The sequence below is a fragment of the Acinonyx jubatus genome, chromosome C1, assembly GCF_027475565.1.
Source record: "Acinonyx jubatus isolate Ajub_Pintada_27869175 chromosome C1, VMU_Ajub_asm_v1.0, whole genome shotgun sequence".
Classification (NCBI taxonomy): Eukaryota; Metazoa; Chordata; class Mammalia; order Carnivora; family Felidae; genus Acinonyx; species Acinonyx jubatus.
The window spans coordinates 159,177,027-159,195,882 of NC_069381.1; the positions used below are offsets into that span (position 1 = coordinate 159,177,027).

At 41.9% G+C, this 18,856-nt stretch overlaps 1 non-coding gene across 1 annotated transcript; it reads right to left on the reverse strand.

Annotated features, from left to right (window-relative positions):
- Positions 1–17,036: 17,036 nt before the first annotated feature.
- TRNAQ-CUG (transfer RNA glutamine (anticodon CUG)) lies at positions 17,037–17,108 on the reverse strand. The gene has a single exon. It is a non-coding gene; the product is annotated as a tRNA-Gln (tRNA).
- Positions 17,109–18,856: the final 1,748 nt, after the last annotated feature.

An 18,856-nucleotide genomic window follows, 5' to 3' on the forward strand; every position in this document is an offset into this window, starting at 1 on the left:
TTCACATCCCATATTTTCTTGATGGACACAAAGTGACATCCATACTGATTGACTGTCGGCATGTGCCTCTCCCCTGAGCCAGGCTCTGTGATGGATCAGCCAGGCTCAGGCAAGTGTCAGAAAGATGATCAAAAGAAAGAGCTGTCTGTAGTTGTTCCATTTCTGAAGAGATTGACAACTCACCCTAACAAAAGGAAACATTAGTGTGCTATTTGCGTCTCCAAAAGAGACTGTGATAAGATGACGTGATAAATGGTGGGGTGGGGTGGGAGGGAGGTTGCCATAAAAACACATAAGGTAGCTAAGTCGTGAAGTGCAAAGAAACCTCAGCTCGCACAATTGATGAGGCTTGTTTATTTTAAGAAGCCGAGCTGATCTGAACCGTGAGAGAGCCTGCAGATATCTCAGATGATAGCCTAAGTTCTCATACCAGTGTTGCCCACAGCTTCAAGAGAAATCTTAAATACTACGTGCCTTCCCTTCTTCGTATCTCTTCCCCCAATTGCTTTAGTATGACCACTGATAGCTTGCGCAAGAAGACACTGTGTACCATGGAGCAAGAAGGAATTGGGCAAAACCACTGGGGTCTGGGTCTGGCCCAGCCCCAGCAGCAGGAGTTTGTATATTGGATTCAAAGAGCGTGTTTATTGTGATTCTGAAACAAACTGGATGAACTTGAGTGTATCCATATAAGAAATTGTTCCCTCGAAGATTATAGAGATGGCACCAATCTCAAGCATTGTCAGGTCATCTTGGTAGGCTCGCTTCCAGAACGTGTGGGAGTTGATGTGCAGAGGTTGCGTTTGGAGGTGAGAATGCTTTGACAGATGGCACAAGTCCACATAGCACCTGGAGCAGCTGTTTTTCTCCTTGCCGAGCCTACATTCCCACAGCATTCCCAGCTCCCACAGTGCTGCTGGAGGTTCTGTTGCCCATGGCAAATCGGACCATGTCTAGCAGGTGGTAGGGCTCCTCCAGCCTGGGGAGAGGTGGTTCTGGATCTCAACCACCTGCTGCAGGAGCTCAGCCGTGGGTCAGGCTGTTTCCACTCAGTGTCCTCGGGGTCTGGGCTTGAAGTGGGTCCCCAAGAAATGCTTGCTGAACTTGGCTGATTCAGAGGAGCTGAGGGCTCTGGAGCGCTTTATTTAGCATGGATCTCAAGATAGGTTTCTGATTGAGCTGTGTCTCATTCTTTGCCCCAGAGATCCAAGGATCTCTGCCACTCCTTCCCACATGCACAAACTAACTTTGGCTTTTGGAGTTTAAGGTGGAGACTACCTAGTGAATCAAGACAGGTTCTTATATATGCAACTCTCAGAGTGGAGAAGAGTCTTGTGAGCTTTGTGTAATGTCAGTAATGTAAGCACCGACTAGGTGGGGAATAACTTTATGCTCACAATTTCTTGGTAGAAAATATGGTCAGCATCAAATGCCAATGATAGCAATGGGGGAAAGTGGTTTTCTGATTTCTGAGAAACTGTTTCTTCCTGCTCTGTGGGTGCTGGCCTCTACTATTACATCCTATTCGATGACCTACTTCACTATATTTCTTAAATGCCATACTTTCTCCTGAGACTTAAATTGGTTTAATCTTGGTGTGATTAATCTTGGTGTGTGTAAGCCCTGGGTGGCTTACATTTCACTTAAAGCTGTTCTGTTAAAGACTACTGGATGGGAGGTTGTGGTGAGCCTTTTACTCATGGTGCTGGGAGGGCTACAGTGAACAATAAGTCAAGCTCCATTAGTGTGTTTTTGCTGGTCAGTGGGAATGACATGATCAGGTTGTGCCAGCCACTAATTTGGTGACTTCAAAGTCCCTGGGAAGCCCTCACCCTGCTCACAGAGGAGGCCAAACACAGATCTGGGTCTTTCCACATTTAGATGACCTCTGGGAGAGAAATGGACTCCTTTTCCCTGGGGCCAGTCTTTATATACTGAAGCCTTCTTGGACCTGTCTGAGCCCCTAGAGAAGCCACATCACAATTATACCTTCTTGTCTTCTCTTGATCTTTGTCTTCATGACCATGAAAAACCACATTCTGCAAATAAAACCCAACTCTACCTTTTCTACCTTGGGTAGCCTCCTGATTCCGTTACAGGTTATGAGACCCTCCAATCCCTAGAGTACTGAGGCAAACCGGCAAGTTTTCATGAGGGTCTAAATTTAAAGTGATTTAAAAACAAGTAATTGAAGGAAATGGTGAATAAGCAGAGAGTCCGAGAAGGAAACTCTTGCAAGGATGGGGAGAAGAAAGGAGGCAAACAAACAAGCTTCAAAGAGGAATCAGGGATACTGGAGGGGGGAGGAAGAGGGCGGAGAGAGAGAGAGAGAGAGGACAATAAGAAGGCCAAAGAGAAATCAAATTACTTGAGTGAAAAATAAAACAAAAATGGCAAAAACTAAACTCAAACGACAATAACATCAACTCCCAGAGTCTTCCCCAAATTTCCTCAGATTAGGAACACCCACCAGGTGATCGGACAGTGACACCAGGTGGCTGATGAGGCCACACAGAGGAATTAGCCTAAATTATTTTATGATAGTAAACCAAACTTTGTTTTATAAACCAGCCCTCAGATTAAAACAGAATTGTAAGAAACCTAGAAATCATGTAATTGGATTTGACGTACTCATTTTACAGCTTGAGGACACTGGGTCCTCAAATTAGCAAAACCGACCAACCGACCAGCCAAAAAACAAGTACAATCCAGGACTGCAGACATAGCACTTCCTTTTAACCAACTCCGTGACTACAGCTTTTGTTGCTATTAACTTTAAAATATAAAAGCTACCTTTTGGTAAATAAGGGGCAACTAATAACAAAAACGTAAATTGTAATGATCTGGGTATTATATTTGATCAATTTAGATGCACACAGGAGATTACTGTATAACGTTAATCATCACAAACATATGTGCAGTACCTGTTGAAGTATAATAGATTATTGGAGAGAGAAAAATTTGTCCAGCATTGTTTTATATTCTGGTAAGTTGCAGAGAGCTATCTGTTATTCTGGGAGTAATGTCAGATATAGACCATGTGCTTCTGGTAGTTTTTAAATAATGTTATGCAGGAGAATCATCAAATGTAAGAGAAAATGGAGAAATTCTAAATATTTTTGGTGTTTTATATAGTGAATTAGAATACAGGGGTCTATTTGTCCTAGTTATGTATGAATATGGTTTCATTTAAATTATGCACCAAATGAAGCATTTGGATGGCCAAAAAAAAAAAAAAAAAGCCATGTTCAGTATGAGAATATGAATCAGCAAGTACTAAGCACGCAGAATATCACCCCGGACTTTTATAAAGCAATTTGACTCTTGGAAGAAAAAACTTCTTATAGAGAGGAAAAGGAAGAAATGAAAATATTTAAGCAAGTTACAACTGATAATGGCATATTGAGAACTGGTTCTCTAACTTAAACAAAATTTCTTGCATGCCCAAGTCTTATACGTTATTGAAAACAAAGGAAAAATCTTTATGATTTCAAAGAGTGGTTTATGTAGTTTGATTTGTTTTATTGGCTATTTTTTTTTAAGCTGTAAAGCCAATTCCTGCTTTGCTTTTGTCAAATTAAAGGGAAAAGAAAAATCAAACAAGAAAATAGCTATGTTAAATGAAATCAATGACCGTACTGAAGAACACACATGCTTTATCACTTTTGTGAACTATTTCCTATCCCTTTGTGTTTGCAAGTCTTTCTCTCTGAGCATCTCTGTGTATTTAGCAACTGCCAGTGATGTCCCCTCACCAGTGATGAGGCTGTTGATCAGGCTACCAAACATCCCTGTCGGGAGGTCAGTCTCTACCTTAGGGTACAGGACACACAGGGTCATGCCTTCATGGGGCACTCTTTCATTCCTACACATGAGCTCTGGAAATCCCTTGAAGAAGCCACCACACAACAGGGTGGGGAGGGCGAGAAACCACCGCCTTATCCAGTTTGCCCAGTGAAACCCCAGTTATGTTCAACACTGCCCTGATCAGATAGATGCGCAAGCCAGTGATTCTGTTGGAGCAATCATGTTGATAATGATCCAACGTTTATAATGTGTCTGTGCAAGCCTAAGTGAGTCTATATCATTAAAACGACATGCACAGAACACAATTATGGACTTTTCATTGACACACATTCCCCCTTGGGCTGCTGCTAGTTCTCTGAACCGTCTTTTAGCTGACTTGTTATTAAATGCAAACATGGCCCCCTTTTTTTCAGAGGGGACACATCTTCTCTCATTTTTGAAGCGCTATCTCATTGCAAAGCATTATTATTCCATTTGTCCCAAATTAAACAATTTAATATTTTAGAAAAATACTTTCCCTTATTTAAATGAAAACAATCAATGTAGTTTGCAAAGTAAAAGGCAGGGTTTCATCTTTGAGACAAAAAAAAATTAAAACAGAGAGAATAAGAAAGACATTTATTGTCTATTTGACAATCAAAACACTCCAATAAAATAAAATAAAATCGTGGTATCATAATAATGAGTTCTCTTTCAAATGGTTTGCTCTGAACTAAATGGTGTTCTTTATGGAACAGAATGTCAAACGGTTTAATTCAGTATCAAATATTCATGAGCTCTGAATGTGCTGCATCACCAAAACGGGTGCAAAATCATAAACAAATACTGTAGCGTGAAGAGGGATGGAAGCTAACAGAAGTGGACATCTGCATTGGTTTTTAACGTTATTGTGACTTTAAGTGTAAGAAAGAGAGGAGTGAATGCTGCTGTGGGGAGAAAAAAAGGGTGAGAACAGAACCTGGGTAGAGATTTTCATAGCTGCTTTTCAAATCAAAAAGCTACAAGTAGATCAGGGATTGGGCCATAATGTGACAGAGATTTTTAGACATTTCAGAATGGATCGGGGTAGTGTTTCTTTATTAGAAAAGATAGTGTGTAAACTGAGGTTTTGTTTTTTTCCTTTACGATTAGAATGATTACCATTACCAAATTACATATTCAAATTACCATTTGAATCTAAATTTAAAAATGAAGTGGATTGTGACCATTCAGGCAGCTAGATGAGAGATCAGCTTACGTATCGTCTCTTTGACTGTATTGTTTGCCCCTTCTGTGGCAGGACTTTGTGGGAAGACGTGTCTGTGGAAATACTGGAAATTACAACTAGAAAAACCAGCTCTGTTCTGCAAGCTCTGAGGTCTTCTTAGACCTCCCTGGAACAAACGGATTAATTTGGAATAACAGATTTCTTCCTTTAGCCTCAGCCATGCTGTCTCAATGCCACACAGGTCTGTCTGTCTGTCTCTCATCTGACAGTGTTTGCCTCAGAGCAATGGAGGGACAACAAACAGTTCAGAAGGAGAAGGGAGTGTGTTAGTTGTCAGGGATAATATGCAGATTCCCTTTGCCTCACATGGGGCCATGTTCCACCATTTCCCAGCTGCCGTGTTTGCACTTTCCTAGAACTCACAAGTTCAGGAAAGGTTGACCTCCACCCAGTGTGTGAGGCAATCTATTAGAGGAGTTCTGTTTCCATCCCTGTAAGCATTCATTTGGAGTTGCCTAAGAAATCTTCTAAGAACTCTTACAAAACTGAAATCAACTCTCCCAAATGGCATGAAGAGTTTTTGGTTATTAACTCTACCGTCTCCTGTTAGCTAAGCTCATTTGTTTTCCCTCCGGAGAGAAGAGCTCTTGCATCTAATCATACCTAATCTTTCTGCAAAGATGTTTTCCTTAAAAAAAAAAAAAAGTGTAAATCAAGTTTTTCTAAATCTAATCATATGTTTTATGCATCAGGGGAACTTGGAATGTAAAGGAATCCCATGGTGCATCCTTCTGTAAAATGAAGATTTGCTCCCTTATTATTCATTTTTGTAAATCTGAATAATTATTCATTGGGTTGAAGGAGGTATGCCTTTATTTAGGTTTTTGCATTTGGTGCCTTTCCATTTCTTATTTTCCATGAGCTCCCAAATGGGCACACATTCTACTTTTTAGAGAAAAGGAAACATAGCAAACATACTCTCTGATTCTGAGGTCTTAAGGAGCCTCCAAATTCTGTGCCAGTGGATCATGATGAGTCATCGTCTGATCGAAAAAATAAACCTGCAGAAAACCTTGCTTCTATCTTGCTCCATGAAGCCAGATATCCATTTCAGACTGTCTTGGTTCTATTCCTTCCTTCTTTCCCTTCATGTTCCCTTTTAGAAAATAAAAAGATTCACAGCGTTCTTTCTCAATTTAAAATAAGATGGTGTCTATTAAAGCTTTATCTAGCAGGAATTCCCCAAATCGAGGGTCATGAAATTATGCAACCACCAGGGATTCTGGAGAGTCTGGTCTCTGAAGATGAAGTTAGAAATGAGGGAAGGTTTATTGTTCATTCAACTCGGCAGAAGCCACAGGGTCCTATAGCAAGGAAAGGCTTAGCAATCAGAGCAGGGTGAGACCAGATTCCCAACATTTGTGTTATAGACCTTACTCCAAAGGGAAACTTTCTTGAGGTATTTTTCTACCCTGCATCTACTGGATCCCAATTAAAGGAAACTGTTTTTAAGACATGTCTTTTTCCCGTGATAGAAAAACAGGGTTCTTTCTTTCTTTCTTTCTTTCTTTCTTTCTTTCTTTCTTTCTTTCTTTCTTTCTTTCTTTCTTCTTTTATCCATCTGATGGGGAAGAAAAAGCATCTGATATTTGAGAAATGTAACTTTATGAGTGAGAAACCTGTCCTACGAGGACATCCAGGTTTTAAATTTGGGAAATGTCCCAAACCTAAATCCCAGCCTAGAGGAGTCCAGTGCTATATGAACTGGACAAACTGGACTGTCTTTCAGTGAAGGAGACATGGCCAAGAGAAAGTAAGAATCACAAAGGCTGAACATTTCTGTCAGCTCAAGTCCTTGGAAAAAGCCACTATATGAGAATAAAGTGGCTGACTGAAAGCTTACTCAGTCAGGGTTTCACACACTCTTGCAGGAATAAAAGAATTCCGGGCAGGGTTTACCAAGTGCTTTGGATGCCAGCAGGGGGAGCTCTAACTCTGGAAACCTGTCAGTGGTCACAAAAAGCTACTTACCAGGTCTAGACCTTTCCACATACTGTTTGTTCACCATTCCTGTGACTCCGGTCATAGAAGTCAGGAACAAGACCCACAGGCAATGTCACTGAACCAGAAACAGATCTCCCTTCCCATGGTCTCTGGAGGAGGAAAATAGTTAACACCTTTATAGAAACAGAGCTGACTCCCTGGCAGGGTGAGAGAGGCATTTTAGGAGCTGCTGACCAGAGTCTTCCAAAGACAGCTGAGAAAAAGCCCCTTCTTTCTGCATTTTTCCCTTCCTCCGCCCCCAGGCACAACTCTCTCTCTGCCAGGAACTTCGGTTGGATCTGATACTTAGATGATCCATTTAACAGGAGGGGGGGTCACCCCAGCTTGTATTAGCTGCCTGTGGTTGGAGTGAACCAGATTTCTCCATGCCATCAATCAGCTCTGGGTCACTGCTGGGTTTCCTCCGCTCTCACTTTGGGTTTTTAGGAAGGAGAAACAAAACCCTTAAGCTGTAACTGTATCAGGGCCAAGAGATTCCACCTCTTATGTCTTCTGTGCTTGGTGCAGAAGGTTCTGCAGAGAGAGGAAGAAAGCCTTACAAAACTCAGACACAGATTATTAAAAACCATTCCAGCCCATGAAATATCTGAGAAGCTGCCTGGTTCAGAACAGCCGTTCCCTCTCCCCCACGGAAACTTTTAGAAGTCCTAGGCCTTCCACAGTTCAAATGAATAAATGAAAAAACCCACTTAATTTTCTTTAATCCAGCCTTTCCATGATTCATCTGACCATGAAATATCTTTTCCTCTCCAGAGAGTGCCTATACTCTAGGCACTTGTGTTCTGTGGAGCACACTTTGAGAAATGCTGAGTATAGATTAGAAGCAAAATTCTAGGGGTGAAAAAACATGTACATTCTGCAGATTGGCTGAGTCTAACTGTTGCTATAATTTTTTTTTAATTAAAAAATTTTTTTTGTTTATTTTTGAGGGAGAGAGAAAGAGCACGAGCAGGGGAGAGGCAGAGACACACACACACACACACACACACACACACAGAATCTGAAGCAGGCTCCAGGCTCTGAGCTGTCAGCACAGAGCCCAACGTGGGGCTCGAACTCACAGGCTGTGAGATCATGACCTGAGCCGGAGTCAGACGTTTAACCAACTGTGCCACCCGGCCGCCTCTATTGCTATGATTTTTGACAAGTCACCTAGCCTCTCTGGTCCTCGGTTTTCTCTTCTGTAGAGTGACAGTTCCTCCAGTTCTACAAATCTTTGTGGCTCTCTGCTGGAAGGAGAATGCCAGATATTCCAATGCATTCAGAGTTCCTAAAACTTGTGCTTCTGAACATGGAAATGGATCGCACATTTATGCTGAAAGCAAGTTGTAGACTTTTGTCTACAGACAAAATCATATGACAAGAAAAGGCAATATTCCTCTTTCTTTGTATTTGGCTTCTGAACCATGCCAGTCCTATCGCTACTTCTGTGTCTTTATCTGTCCACGTTGTTGAACCTGTGGAATTGCTGTATGCATCATTCTTTTTGTTTCACCTGTATAAGACTGCAAGGGTCTTGTTTTGTTTTCATTCATGTTATGAGTGGATTTTAATTTTCCAGGACATTTATCCAGAACTTTAACAGGGATTCCAGGGAGTGCAAGGATTTACAGGCTTCTCTGAACAACAGCATGCACCAGAGCACCTGCCCGTGGGAGTTAGGGACCGACATTAATGAAGTGGTTCAAGTTGGAAAGCGTACACCTGAAGGTTTATTTCTAAGGAGCTGTAAGAGGCAGTGATTGGAATGTTTGGGTCCTCTGTGCTAAAAGGACCTTTCTGCTCATTCCCCAAACCCTTGCCTCTCCTTTACTTGGGAGTGGAAATGGTATCATATGACCTTGAATACCTTTCCTGGGGGATATTGATCCAGGTGCATCAGAAGGAAGAAGGGAAATGAAATTTTGCAGTATGACATTACTGGACATCCACCTTGCTCATGCCTGCCTGCATGTGCTTGTTCAACAGTGTTGAACAAATCCAGCAAATACTGGTTAAGCACCTTCTATGTGCCAGGTGCTTATTCCCATTAAGTGAAAAGTCTTCCTTTCTGAGCTCTGGCCCAAATTGTGGCACCTCTCTGGAGATTTTTCTGATATTTCCAGCTTTCACTGATACCTGCCAAATGCCAAACTGTTACGGTTGGGGTCACACAATTGAGCACTCATTATATCCTGCCTTGTTGCTCTGGTTTCCTATGAATCCCTAACTAGGAAGTAAGCTTCATGAGAGCAGGGGCTACATCCTAACACTCTTTTCCTTGCCCAGGGAGCTGCCCTAAATGCAGTTCACCAAATAATAGCGAATCACAACAGAATCTGGAGAATCCTTCTGATGACAGTTCTCTGCACCTCAGAGTAGTAAAATCTGTTTTTAAGCCAATGGTGTCTGTTGTGCAGCACGTGCTCATAACTGTCTGTCATGTTTGCTGTCTGTTTCAGTTGTTGGTTTCAGAATTAGAGGGTCTGATTTGGAGTTTACATCTATTTGTTATTGATAATGTTGTGCACTAGGATTTGTTAAACTTCACAGAAGTAAGTGCCTTTCTGGGTGGTCTGAATTCATCTCCAAAGGCAACTTCCACTGATGTGGTCTTTCCCCTTTCTGTTTTACTGGTTTATGGCTAATTATGAGGGTTTCAGTCAGATCAATGTAGCCACAGATGGCACCAACACCCCAGGTGGCCCAAAAGAGGATTTGTGGGGCCATGGCATCTGGGCTCCTTCAGAGAGACCTGCAGGGAAATTAGTGATGTGGTTGTGGTTGTGTGTCTCTTTCCCCCTCACACCTCTCTTCCTGGCATCCTCGTGTCTCCTGGAGCCTCTTCCTCTGCCTATACTGGAGCCTTAAAACTTAGGTGTTCCCTACTTCAAGGTCACTGCCTAAGTAAGGTGGGGACTGATAAGTGCTCACAGTGGACCCTTCCCAAGTGTGCGCTTGCCTGAAAGAGGGATCTCGGACATCCGAAAGTCCTTCACCAAGCCTGACTTGACTGGTCTTTCCCAGTAACCTTTGCATAGCATTTTTAGTCAACAAAATGTTTTCATGCACAGTGTCAGTCGAGCTGTAAAACAAGCAGATGAAGTCGGGGAGGTGGTGGAGAAGCCGAGGACAGATGACCTGTACAGAGTGCAGAAGAGTGGCAGGGCCAGAACCAAGTTTTTCTGATCCCCCTCCCCCCCCCCCCCCCCCCGCCTGTGTTTTGCCTTGAATCGTGGGATTCTTGGCATATCCATCCCTCATCCTCATAGCCTGTCATGGGCGGTAGTGGACAGGTATTCATTCTAAACACCTGGGACTAAAAGTAGGTCTTCCTCTCACAAGCAAGTGGACATGGTGACAATGACAGGAACAGCTCCCCTGTATTCAGTACTTTCTAGGTGTGAGGATTTGCACACACATATTATCTCATTGTCTTAATCCATTCGGGTCACAAATACCAGAGACTAAGTGCTTTATAAACAGCAGACATTTATTTCTCACAGCTCTGGAGGCTGGGAAGTCTGAGATCAAGGTATTAGCAGATTTCAGTTCTGGTGAGACCTTATTTCCTGTTCATAGATGGCCACCTTCTCTCTGTGTCCTCACATGGTAGAAGGGGTGAGGGAGCCCTCTGGGGTTTCTTTTATAAGGACACAATCCATTTCATGGAGGCTCCCAATCACCTCCCAAAGGCCCCACCTCCAAAAACCATCACACTGGGGTGGGGGTAGGTTTTAACATGTGAATTTGGTGGCGGGGGGCGGGGGGGGGGGCTCGCGGGATACAGACATTCAATCTATGGCACTCATGTAATACTCATAACAGACCCAGAGGCATGTACTTTACCCTGTTCTGCAATGGAGTCTTAGAGCAAGGTTTCACCATCACTAACTGGTGCTGCTTGGATTAAAAGCCATGTTTTGTCTGTTTTTGACTCGTGATTGTTCAGTTTCTTCATTGGTTGTCGAGAGGTTTAAACAAGATAAACAAGGGTTGAGCATGGTGCTTCGCTACCCACGGTCAGCTCACAATAAGCACTAGGCCTTTCTGCCTTTTCCCTTGAGCCTAGGGACTTAATCATGTCCCGCCAGCCCTGCCATGTAGATATTTCCTGCAGTATAGTGCTTTACATAAGTCAGTTCTCAGTAAATGTTCATTGAATTAATTGGAAATCAGAGTTGAGAGTGAGGAATCCGTTTGCTTTCCTAAGCATGTGGAGGAAATAAATGAAGTAGTAACCCTATAGAGGTTGCTGGTACTTCTGCTGGAACACGGTAACACCAGAGTTATGGCTTTGGTCCCCAATCACTTCTCCTGGTTCTTTGCCCATCTCTGTGGCTGTCCCTTCTTATTCCCCTTTGTAGGTTTCTCTTTCTGTGTTCACCCTCATCTTACTGTATCTGAGGGTTCTGTCTGCACCGATAACTCACAAATCCCTTTCACAGCCCTGATCTCCTTCCTGCAGGTGCATTTATATCAACACCTACTCAGCTTGGAACACCACACCTCATACATAGCGTGACCTGGATTGAATTCGTTATTCCCTCATCCTGCTTAGTTGCTTTTCATTTTAATCATTTCAAGTAACGGTGGTTTTGTTGTAAGGATACACATGTGAGAAAACCTGTTAAGGCTGGAAAAACAAAAAACAAAGCCAGGCCTCAAGGGAAAAGAAACCATAGTCGATCAGGAAAAGTGGGACCCCAGAGCAGCTCTTAGAACATTAACGTTAACAGGACCCAGCATGCTTTCTGCCTGCTTACCATTGCTAACCTCACTCACCTATCCTCCACACTCTGCCCTACTTTGTACTTGCAACTGTGTGGCTGGTCCACCCTACAGGCTGTGTGTCTTTTTTTTTTTTTTTTTTTAACCTCATAACCTCTATTAACTTCCCTCTTCCTCATCTTTCCCACAGTGTCTCCTGCATAACCCTGGCTTGCCTTGACCCTTCAAAGCCCAACTCCAGCTTATGGGGTCTCTGTGCATTCTGCCAGCTTTAGCTCCCACTGAATGCTCCCACTGAATCCCACTGAATCATTCTCTCAGTATTTTTGCAGTTCAAACTTGAGAGAATATGACTCTCGGGCACATCTTTTCTTGCCAGGCCACCTTCCTAGTTGTTGACCAGCATATGGATTGCCTGTCATTGGATCAGATCCAATCCAGTCGGCTGTGGCCAAGGGTGGGACCCCTGGGCTGCCTTCCCTCAGATGTGTTTGCACAACCCAAATGTTCTATGCTAAATGAGAAAGTTGTAAAGGATTTCATATTGGGTGATTTCATTTATGTGAAATGTCCAGAATAGGCAAATCTATAGAAACAGGACATTAGTAGCTGCCTAAGGCTGGGTGGTAAGCGCATGGGATTAGAGGATGACAGCTAAGGGGTGTGGTGTTGGGGTGATGAAAATGTTCTAAAATTGATTGTGGTAATGGTTGCAAAATTCCATGGATATACTAAAAGACATTGAAGTGTATGCTTTATTTATTTATTTATTTATTTATTTATTTATTTATTTATTTATTTTTAACGTTTATTTATTTTTGAAACAGAGAGAGACACACAGCATGAACGGGGGAGGGGCAGAGAGAGAGGGAGACACAGAACTGGAAGCAGGCTCCAGGCTCTGAGCCATCAGCCCAGAGCCTGATGCGGGGCTCGAACTCGCAGACCGTGAGATCGTGACCTGAGCTGAAGTCGGACGCTTAACCGACTGAGCCACCCAGGCGCCCCCATGCTTTATTTTTTTAATTCTTCTTTTTCTTTTTTGAATGTTTATTGTTATTTTGAGAAAGAGACCATGAGCAGGGGAAGGGCAGAGAGAGGGAGAGAAAGAGACTCTTTCTCATCAGGCCAAGCGCAGAGCCCAATGTGGGGCTCAGTCTCATGACCCTGGGGTCATGACCTGAGCTGAAACCAAGAGTTGGACACTCAGTCAGCTGAGCCACCCGGGCACCCCTGAAGTGAACACTTTAAATGGATGAATTGAATGGTAAGTGAATTATATCAGAATAAAACTGCTTTAAAATAAGAGTGTTTGGTAGGGCAAATGGCCAAGGACTAGGCAGATACCATATCCTCTTTATTTGTTTATCTTAATAAGTGCTTCCACATTTTACCCACTTTGCCAAATCCAAACTCTGAAATTTATCCTGGTATCCCCACTCTTTCAGTTTAATCGTCACCTGCTTCCCTGGTGCCAGCAGCGATGAGTGCAGTAGTTGGGTCAGGTGCCCATCCTCTGTGCTCCAATGGCAGCTCATGCATGAACATCTCATTTATTATTCCATATTATAATTGGGGCCTTGTTAGCAAGTCTCTGAGGGCCTTTCATTCCTAGCATCCTACCTGATGCTTTAGGTATCCACGGAGTTTTCTTATGTGGATGGGATGGGTGGATGGGATGGGATGAAGGGATGAATGAAAGGGAAAGACCATTGTCTATACCCATGACTACTGCCTGCTTTTAAATATCTTACCAATTCCCATGGTGCCTAGGTGGCTCAGTTGGTTAAGTGTCTGACTTGATTTTGGCTCAGGTCACACATAATCTCACGGTTTGTGAGTTCGAGCCCTGCATCGGGCTCTGCTCTGACAGCACAGAGCCTGCTTGGGATTCCCTCTCTCTCTCTCTCTCTCTCTCTCTCTCTCTCTCTCTCTCTCTCTCTTTCTCTTTCTCTGTCTTTCTCTGTCTCTCTCTCTCCCTCCCTCTGCCCCTCTCCGTGTGCATGCATCCTCTCTCTCTCAAAAATAAATAAACTTTAATATAAAAAAAAGAAATCTTACCAGTTCCCTGAAATAGGTGTGCCAGTGGGAGAATGAATGAAAAATAGGTAGATCAGTACGGCTCCACCCTTGTGACCTACTAAAGAATCCAAAACACAAATGATGTTAATGTGGTTTAGCCTGTTAACTATTGGAACAGTTGTGTGGGGCAACTAACAAACTTCCAAAGAATCTGTTTCCACTCACTGTGACTTGAGTTTCCGACATGTCCTGTAGTGTGATATACTCCTTGGGGTAAGGGCAGACTCAGTGCTAACAACACATTAGAGACCCAGTGTTTCTAGCCATTTCTCTTCTGTGCCAACCCCAGTGACTGAACGATCTGGCGCATGGTGGAAAGGCAGCAGGGTGAGAGAAGGAGAGTGGGGACAGAAATGGACTTCTCAGAGAGCAGCGATTGATTTGAAATACGAAACATCTTATTGATAAAAGCAAAGCCTAGACGGAAGGAAGCAGTTTGATATAGCACACTATCTGAAAAAAATCATGTGCATCTGTTTAGCACAATATACAGCATAATGACAGCAATCTTCCCTGTTTGTATCCATTCATCTGATTATACAGAGTAACAATTCTTTTAGTTACACATTTATTTACCCAAGAATTTTTTTAATGGATAATAAGTTAGTAAATCAGATAGCATGTGTTCTGGATAATACTTTAGTAAACTGTCTACCACACAAGACAGTTGCAATTCACATTTTATATAACATCCAGCGTTCTCTTAATACACATAGCACAATGGGAAGCTATGAGCAGCTCTTCAAGAAGGACAAAGCAGATTTTAATGATTATTTAATATTGTTTGATCTAGACACATATTATGTTGAAAAGCTACAGATTTCAGCCCTGCAATGCACCGCAGATGTGACAAGAAATGTGGACCTATTTGAAGTAGATAGATTCCAGTGGCCTTCTTTTGATGCAGTTGCCATGGCTGTTGGTACTAAAGTTTCCAGTCTTTGACTCAACGGATACATTATGAGCTTTTTCTAACTGGTGAGAATCCAAACTTGAACCCCAAAATGCATATATTGCTTCATGGCAAAATAATACTAAGGAAGAGAGGATAGGGTTTAACTTAGGTCATTGAAATATGATAACAAAAATATAAATAATTCTCTCTTTCTGAAGTGAACACAGAAGTCAACAAAATTCCTGGTCCTTTCCAGAATGTTGAGTGGGGTGGGAAGTCTCAACTGTTTAAGGCTTGAATTGGAGATGGGAAAAGGGCACTGCCGGGGAAAAAGGCTAGCTACTTCTCCCCCACCCACCCCATGCGGGGGTCAGACTGTCAGGAAAGCACAGCTGCTGTCCTTGCAAGGTCCACATGTAATGACGACCTCTGATGTATCCAACAATATCTACTTCCTCTGTGCCTCGTCACAAAGCTAGCTCATGGGGCATCTCAAGGTCATTAAGACGAGATCTCTTGTGGTCTTAATGCCACCTTGTCTATCTTATTTTAACTTTAAAGAAAGTTCCTAGGGTTAGATTCCCCTTGCAGCCCACATTCGTAGGGTATCACTGGGAAGGGATACCAGAACCCTTATTATTCAGCAAGTCATTGAACAGGGAGCATTTGCAGGCACACTCTGGACTGCTTTGAGTCATTTCCTAAAGGGAGAAGAATCTACATGTTAGATCTGATCAGATACAGATAACAGGAAGACCTTTCTGTTCTTCCGATGTCGAGGCAATGGATATGGACTTGTTGCTCAAAACGTGGCATTCACACTTGGCTTGTTCTTGCACAGTCCCAGCAGACAAGCTCCTTAGCCAGGGACTCCATAGCTTCGCAAAGGCAATTCCTTGAGACAGAATGAAAAGACGTTGGATATTTGAGCTACTTTCTGGAAATAATTTAGCAAAATTACATTTTAGAGTAATAAAACAATCGAAGATAGGGGTACCTGGCTGGCCCAGTCAGAAGAGCATGCAACTTGATCTTTGGGTAGTGAGTTTGAGCCCCACATTGAGTGTAGAGATTGCTGAAATAAGTAATTTTAAAATAAATTTTAAAAATTTAAATAATTTTTTAAAAAAAATGAAGATACATAGGAAAATAACTTGGCACTAATAGGTATTTACTGTTTACCAAGCATGTTCCACATACTTTCTCATCTAATAGTTACAGTGGCTTTATGGAAGCAGGGATTATCATCTCCCTTTTCCAGACAATGAAACAAGATTCAAATTTGCACAATCAATCAGGGACAATGCCAGTCTCTGAGCTCAGTGTTAGTTGACTCCAAAGCCTGTGTGGTTTCTCTGTACTAGTATGCTTCAAGCCTTGCTGCATAATACTATTCTCTGGGAGTTGAAAATACACCAGTGCCCCTATTCTACACCTAGAGATACTCAAGAAATTGGTCTGGGCTAGGGCCAGGGCATTAGCGTTTTCAAGAAACTCACCCAGTGATTCTACTAAGCAGCTAGGGTTAAGAACCACTGGGTCACACCATACTGCCCACAAAATTACAACTCCACTATAAGTTACATACGTTTACCTGAGCTACATAAGGTCACAACTGACAAGTATCACACAATCTGTGTTGGGGGACAGATAAGAAAATGTGGATGCCCTTGAACACAATTATCAATCTTTTCTATAAACTCCTCATGCATTAGACATTCCACAGGGAGATTTTGGACTACAGTTGAAAATCTGGCCTCTCTTTATTTTTTTTCCAATTCAGCAAGCATCTTAATGTTTTATTTTATTTTTAAAAAATTTTTTTTTTACATTTATTTATTTTTGAGACAGAGACAGAGCATGAACGGGGGAGGGTCAGAGAGAGGGAGACACAGAATCTGAAACAGGCTCCAGGCTCTGAGCTGTCAGCACAGAGCCCGACGCAGGACTCAAACTCACGGACTGCAAGATCATGACCTGAGCTGAAGTCGGCCGCCCAACCGACTGAGCCACCCAGGCGCCTCGCATCTTAATGTTTTAAAGGTCATTGAGTTATGTTCTAGTAGTGGTTGTATTGTACCAAACCTATCCAAGGAACTCAAGAAAGGAAATGGTCAAATGAAACTATGTCTTTGACAATGGGGTAAGAAATTGGGTTAAAGTTTAAAACGTAGACATTTCCAGTCATTAATTTCTTTTATTCATTTTCATAATCTCAAAACTCTTATTTGATTGGATCTGTGTCATTGTTGTTTTTTAGTAGGCTCCATGCTCCACATGAGACTTGAACTCATGACCCTGCGATTCAGAGTTGCATGCTCTACCAACTGAGCCAGCCCTGGATCTTTGTTTTAATAACTAGAATCTAGCTATTCACCTGGCAAGTTGTTCTGATGCTGCAAGAGTCCATTCTGTGGATGAGAAGTAGTAAACGCTCAACGGTATTAAACATAGACTTTTATTTAAAGCAGAACTAACCTCTTCATGGAACATTTTTGTGGGTTTTTTGGTGCCACGAGTGCTTTCTTTTAACACATTAATACTATTTCTTTCCCCAAGGCTATGTGGGCCCTTTCTAAGGCACAAAAATTCCCCCCAAACCCCCATATAAGAGTTAAATGATGTAAGCATTGATTGTGGTTAGAAATATTAATGGTTATTGGAGGAAGTGCTCCAAAATGGTAACAGTGGCCATCCTTGTTGATTAGAGGTACATGTAAAAAATATCCAAACTAAACCCAAACACATATTTTTTTAGATTTTTAAAACTGTTTATATCTGTGGTCCTATTTATCATTTTCTTGGAAGACAGTGACTCTGGGTCATTTTCAGGACTCTTTCCTTCCTTCCTTCCTTCCTTTGCTTCTTTCTTTTTTCTTCTTTCCTTTCCCTTTCTTTTCTTTCTTCTTTCTTTCTTTCTTTCTTTCTTTCTTTCTTTCTTTCTTTTTCTTCTTTCCTTTCCTTTCCCTTTCTTTTCTTTCTTTCTTTTTAAAATTACATCTTAGTTCAATGACTTGCTCTAATGAAAGCTTTTTATTTTAAACATATGGGAGCAGAGATTAAAAGCACTGGCATTTTTGCTGAAAATCTTCTAAAATGAACAAATATGCTTCCAAAGCTTTCTCAGACTTCAATCTCTTTGAACTACTCTGTTTCAATATACATATACATACATATATGTGTAGATCTATATTATATATGTATTTTTTACCTGATTCTGATTCCAGATTTCATTGAAGAAACGAAAGCTAAAGCATTACGTATGGTTTAACAAGGAGGAAGTTAAGTGAAAATAAGGAGGCTTAATTCCCACAAAAAAGCTTTTAATATCACACAGTATCAGGATTAGGAAAATGGACACTGCAGCCAGAATGCCTGTAGTTGATCCTGGTCACATGACCTCAGTAAACATCTTTACCTCATCTGCCTCAATTTCTTCATCTGCAAATGGGACCAGTATTTGGTAACTTCCCAGTGGGGTTCCTGTGAGGATTAAATAAGTTAATACATGAAAAGTGCTTGGAACACAACCTAGCACATGATAAGTGCTCAATATATGATAGATATTACTATTATTATCATTATCATTATTATTATCATTATTATTATTATTTTAGACGGAATAGGTACTTTGATCGATGGCAAAGCTAGTAAAATTGTGCAAAATCTAATGTGGATAGCCTATGTTTAGAAAAAAATTTTCACTCTCAATTGAGTGTTCCTAAGCAAGGAGGGGGCTCACAGGACACAGGCAGTAGGGAGTGGAGAACAGCTGACAGTTTCTTCTCCTTGCTTCAGGGCCATGCAAAAACTTCAGTTGTTTTGTTTTTTGTCTCTGGATGCTGCTGGGAACTTCGGTAGATACTGGAGACAAGTTCAGAGTTTTATCCTGTTGACCAGCAGTTTACATTCCTGGCCAGGACCAAAGGCTAGGATTTTAGCAAGAAACGACACTCTGAGCCTGGACTTGGACAGCAGCAAGATCTTTGACTTTGGGTACAGAAGGGTTGCTGCACATTTTCTTCCTTTCCTCCCTCGCCTCTTCTTTCCTCCCCATTTTCCTTTCTTCTTTTCTTTCTTTATCATTCTTT